The sequence below is a fragment of the Coregonus clupeaformis genome, unplaced genomic scaffold (genome assembly GCF_020615455.1).
Source record: "Coregonus clupeaformis isolate EN_2021a unplaced genomic scaffold, ASM2061545v1 scaf1073, whole genome shotgun sequence".
NCBI classification, from domain to species: Eukaryota; Metazoa; Chordata; class Actinopteri; order Salmoniformes; family Salmonidae; genus Coregonus; species Coregonus clupeaformis.
Window position 1 is genome coordinate 51538 of NW_025534527.1, and position 6047 is coordinate 57584.

Here is a 6047-nt window from a genome sequence, read left to right on the forward strand (position 1 = left end):
AGGAAAGAGATAAGCACTGGGATTACTGGGATATGTTACTAGGAAGGTCTTGGAGATGACTGGCGAGGTGTTACCGGTTGTAATGGTTGCAGAGATATGGATAGGCAGGTGAAAAGGTAGGTGGAGGATGGATGAAGAGGGTGATGAGGGTGAGGAGAAAGGGGAGGATGGATGAAGAGGGTGATGGACTGACCAGAGAATGAGAGGAGGTGAGATCGTCAGAAAGGGGTGGCTGGAGTGATGGATGGATGGATGGGGAAAGAAAATAAAGAAAGGCAAGCAGAAAACAAGGGGGAGAGGAGGATGGAGACCAGACCATCCCTAGGAAAACAAGGGGGAGAGGAGGTTGGAGACCAGACCATCCCTAGGAAAACAAGGGGGGAGAGGAGGTTGGAGACCAGACCATGCCTAGGAAAACAAGGGGGAGAGGAGGTTGGAGACCAGACCATCCCTAGGAAAACAAGGGGGGAGAGGGAGGTTGGAGAGCATCCCTAGGAAAACAAGGGGGAGAGGAGGTTGGAGACCAGACCATCCCTAGGAAAACAAGGGGGAGAGGAGGTTGGAGACCAGACCATCCCTAGGAAAACAAGGGGGAGAGGAGGTTGGAGACCAGACCATCCCTAGGAAAACAAGGGGGAGAGGAGGTTGGAGACCAAACCATCCCTAGGAAAACAAGGGGGAGAGGAGGTTGGAGACCACACCATCCCTAGGAAAACAAGGGGGAGAGGAGGTTGGAGACCACACCATCCCTAGGAAAACAAGGGGGAGAGGAGGTTGGAGACCACACCATCCCTAGGAAAACAAGGGGGAGAGGAGGTTGGAGACCACACCATCCCTAGGAAAACAAGGGGGAGAGGAGGTTGGAGAGCATCCCTAGGAAAACAAGGGGGAGAGGAGGTTGGAGTCAACGAAGGTCTGTGGCTGGGGGGCGAAACTGTAAGACAGGTAGAATCTAGACAACAGCACCACTTCCTCCTATTCAATTCTCAAGGTCCATTATAACTAAGTGAACCCAGTCAAAGGAGCATCACTTTGGTTTGCTTAAGTTTTATTTTGATCCTCTACTGAGTAAATAACGTTGCATTGTAGTCCAGTGTCAGTCAATGCCATTTAAGATGAGGGAGGACGATTTTTATTTATTCATGAGCATGGCCTAATTTCTATTACAGCATATTGGATGACTGTCACTCATATTCCATTCACCCAGTTCAATGTAACATCTATAGGTTAAGGCTACTACATGATACTCACATTTTCCCTATACCCATCATGAGGTTGCTACAACCGAGCCTATAAATGTAAGTTTGCAATGTTGGTGCACACTGGTCGAGAGAAAAATGTGAGGTGACAGACAGTGACACATTGACAGACAGTGACACATTCTATTCCGCCTTGCACACTCTTCATATCAAATAAAATTGTATTTGTCACATACACGTGTTTAGCAGATGTTATTGCGGGTGAAGCAAAATACTTGTGCTTCTAGCTCCGACAGTGCAGTAAAATCTAACAAGTAATATCTAACAATTTCACAACATATACCCAATACACACAAATCTAAGTCGTTTTTCCCGGCTGTATGTAATGATATAAAACACTTTCTGAGCTAATCATGTAAAACATAATACATTTTTTTAAAAATAGAGCAAAGTTTCCTAAGAGCTAGTCGGCGCCAGGTACATCCATCTCTTGCCTGCATCTAGCTGATATAGTGTGTAATCATTAGTCCAACAGTTGCATAGAAGAGTTTCCATTGGACAAATTCAGGTATGTTTATCCCCGTTTCGTTCCGTTTGCTTCCGTTTAAGAAAAGGTTTTCAACAGAATCGGCGGAATGAATACACCCCTGATCACGCGTAAACACAGTTCACTTTCATAGCAGCCACGTTGTATTCCTTCTTGCGTCTATGCGATCTCCTCCTCTCACCTTTTCCTTTGCTTGTGGACACCAGCTGTATGTGACCAGAGGAAAAAATCCTTTCCAAGCCAAACCATATCATAACCGCTACACACGGCCTACATCGTTGTCACCATATTAGCTAAAGTAATGTCATAGCTAATTATTAAAACCAAAAGCTTACCTTGACTTGGAAGAGTTCCAGTGTTGTGTTGGATAGTCATAGCCAGCTAGCTAACATAGCGTCCCTCTGTTTGAGCTGGGTGTTTGAGTAGTCTAAACTAGCTAGCTGCATTTGCTAGCTGTGAAAGTGAAAGTGAAAATAAAATGACGAAATATCTCTCTCTCTCTCCTTCATTTTTGAAGAAATTAATTTGTTCAAAACTGTTCAACTATTGTATTTTTCTCTCTTTGAGTCAACTACTCACCACATTTCATGCACTGCAGTGCTAGCTAGCTGTAGCTTATGCTTTCAGTACTAGATTAATTATCTGATCCTTTGATTGGGTGGACAACATGTCAGTTCATGCTGCAAGAACTCTGATAGGTTAGAGGACATCCTCCGGAAGTTGTGATAATTACTGTGTAAGTCTATGGAAGGGGGTGAGAACCATGAGCCTCCTAGGTTTTGTATTGAAGTCAATGTACCCAGAGGAGGAAGGAAGATAGCTGTCCTCCGGCTACACCATGGTGCTACCCTGCAGAGTGCTGTTGAGGCTACTTTAGCCCTTCATTGCAAAACAGTGTATTTTAATCAATTATTTGGTGACGTGAATATATTTAGTATTGTTTTATCTAAAAAGGAAAACGTTTTAAATGTTTCACTATTTGTATTTTTATGAAATTGCCTGAAGATGGTCCTCCCCTTCCTCCTCTGAGGAGCCTCCACTGTTTTAGTCATATCTGTAGTCGGTCTGAGCAGGCAGTGTTGGGTCAACGTTTGGTTCTGCAGTTGGTCAGTATGTGTGGAAGTATATTCAGACTTGCTCTGTTTCTGGTGCTGTGGGCTTTATTCACAGCTGTTGACGGTAAGAGAGATATTACATGATCTATTTAATTTGTACCCTAACCCTAAGTACAGGGTAACAATGAGTAATGACAATACTTGTTACAATGTACTTACAGGAGTTAGACCTACACAGTAATAAGCACACTGTATTGTAAAGTGTAACCAAATTGTTCACTACAGTTTTAATAGTCAGTAAGAATAAACTTTCCTTTTTACTTCACTACCAGTAGCTACTAATGCTCAATCAAACCTATCTCATGAAACAATAGACTCACAATCTGTTTTCTTCCTGTTTACAGAGACTCAAGAGAAAACATTGAGAACAGGAGGAGCAGATGCCACTCTTCTCTTCCCAAACCAAACACTTACAGTGCATTCGGAAAGTATTCAGACCCATTGACTTTTTCCACATTTTGTTACATTACAGCCTTATTCTAAAATGGATTAAATAATTTTTCCCCCTCATCAATCTACACACAATACCCCATAAGACAAAACAAAAACAGGTTTTTAGAAATGTTTGCAAATGTATTTTTACTTCAGCCACACCAGAGTTGCTACACTCACCAATGAGTTCCAAACTGCCTCTGGAAGCAACTTCAGCACAAGAACTGTTCGTCGGGAGCTTCATGAAATGGGTTTCCATGGCCGAGCAGCCACACACAAGCATAAGATCACCATGTGCAATGCCAAGCGTTGGCTTGAGTGGTGTAAAGCTTGCCGCCATTGGACTCTGGAGCAGTGGAAACGCGTTTTCTGGAGTGATGAATCACGCTTCACCATCTGGCAGTCTGACGGACGAATCTGGGTTTGGCGGATGCAAGGAGAACGCTAACTGTGCCAACTGTGAAGTTTGGTGGAGGAGGAATAATGGTCTGGGGTTGTTTTTCATGGTTCGGGCTCCTTAGTTCCAGTGAAGGGAAATCTTAACGCTACAGCATACAATTACATTCTAGACGATTCTGTGCTTCCAACTTTGTGGCAACAGTTTGGGGAAGGCCCTTTCCTGTTTCAGCATGACAATTCTCCCGTGCACAAAGTGAGGTCCATACAGAAATGGTTTGTCGAGATCGGTGTGGAAGAACTTGACTGGCCTGCACTGAGCCCTGACTTCAACCCCATCGAACACCTTTGGGATGAATTGGAACGCCGACTGCGAGCCAGGCCTAATCGCCCAAAATCAATGTCCGACCTCATTAATGCTCTTGTAGCTGAATGGAAGAAAATCCCAGCAGCAATGTTCCAACATCTAGTGGAAAGCCTTCCCAGAAGGGTGGAGGCTGTTATAGCAGCAAAGGCGGGATCAACTCCATATTAATGTCACACCCTGATCTGTTTCACCTGTCTTTGTGATTGTCTCCACCCCCCTCCAGGTGTCGCCCATCTTCCCCATTATCCCCAGTGTATTTATACCTGTGTTCTCTGTTTGTCTGTTGCCAGTTCGTTTTGTTTCGTCAAGCCTACCAGCGGTTTTCTCCTTGCGCCTGTCTTGCTCAAGTTCCTGTTTTCAAGTTTTCCCGGTTTTGACCATTCTGCCTGCCCTGAACCTGAGATTGCCTGCCGTTCTGTACCTTTTGGACTCTGATCTGGATTACTGACCCCTGCCTGCCCCTGACCTGTCGTTTGCCTGCGCCTTGTTTTTGTTATAAACTTTTTGTTACTTCAATACTGTCTGCATCTGGGTCTTCTCCTGAAACAATATAATTAATGCCCATGGTATTGGAATGAGATGTTCGACGAGCAGGTGCCCACATACTTTTGGTCATGTATTGTAAGTGTTTGGAGTTGTTCCAGGTTATAAATAGGCTATATAATTTCCCCCAAAAATATATAAACATTGATTATTATAAATGTAGGGCCTATAGGTTTGTCTCATCTTTCAAAAAGAATGCAATATCAACAACTTTATTATGAACGTTTAACAGGTTTTTATTTTAACTGGGCCCTATAACAAATACATACTGCTTTAACAACTACTTACCCGTTGAGCAGTGGATGGAGTTAGTGAGAATCACTCAATTCTGTTCTCTGTATGGTGCAAAACATAATCTGCTACACTGACTATCAAATCCGTGTTTTTAAAAAGTATTTAAACTGAACAGACCGGGTGTGATATGTTCCGCCTCTTCATGAGTGACGTCAGAGAGAGTCAGTCAAGTCAACTGTGCATCGAGTTGACCGTTGGTGGTGCGCAGTTGCATGAGCGCTGCAAAACTACAGTATCAACCCAGTTTCTCTACGACCTCTCTCCCTAAAATTATATTTAGGCGACCCCTAGTGGCAATTGTTTGTAACTTTGGTTGGTCTCTTGAGTAGCAGAAGAATCAAAGACGATTCACTTTTAAAGCATTACCAGCAGAAAATGTATGACATATTTAATAAAAACGCACATTACAATATTGTTTAAACATTTTATTTATAAAAGTAGAAAACACACACACACACAACCAAGTACATTACAATATTGTGTATCTTACAGCATTTGATGTATAAAAAGTGAAGAAAGAAAACAACACACACCATGAAAGTAGTCTACATGATGACATTGTGTAGGTTATAATATTATAACACACACCATGAAAGTAGTCTACATGATGACATTGTGTAGGTTATAATATTATAACACACACCATGAAAGTAGTCTACATGATGACATTGTGTAGGTTATAATATTATAACACACACCATGAAAGTAGTCTACATGATGACATTGTGTAGATTATAATATTATAACACACACCATGAAAGTAGTCTACATGATGACATTGTGTAGGTTATAATATTATAACACACACCATGAAAGTAGTCTACATGATGACATTGTGTAGGTTATAATATTATAACACACACCATGAAAGTAGTCTACATGATGACATTGTGTAGGTTATAATATTATAACACACACCATGAAAGTAGTCTACATGATGACATTGTGTAGGTTATAATATTATAACACACACCATGAAAGTAGTCTACATGATGACATTGTGTAGGTTATAATATCATAACACACACCATGACAGTAGTCTACATGATGACATTGTGTAGATTATAATATTACAACATTTGATTTATATTAAAGGGAAGAATAAAACAAGTCTAGTGTGGATTTATCATGTTTCATCATTAACCAACTGCTAA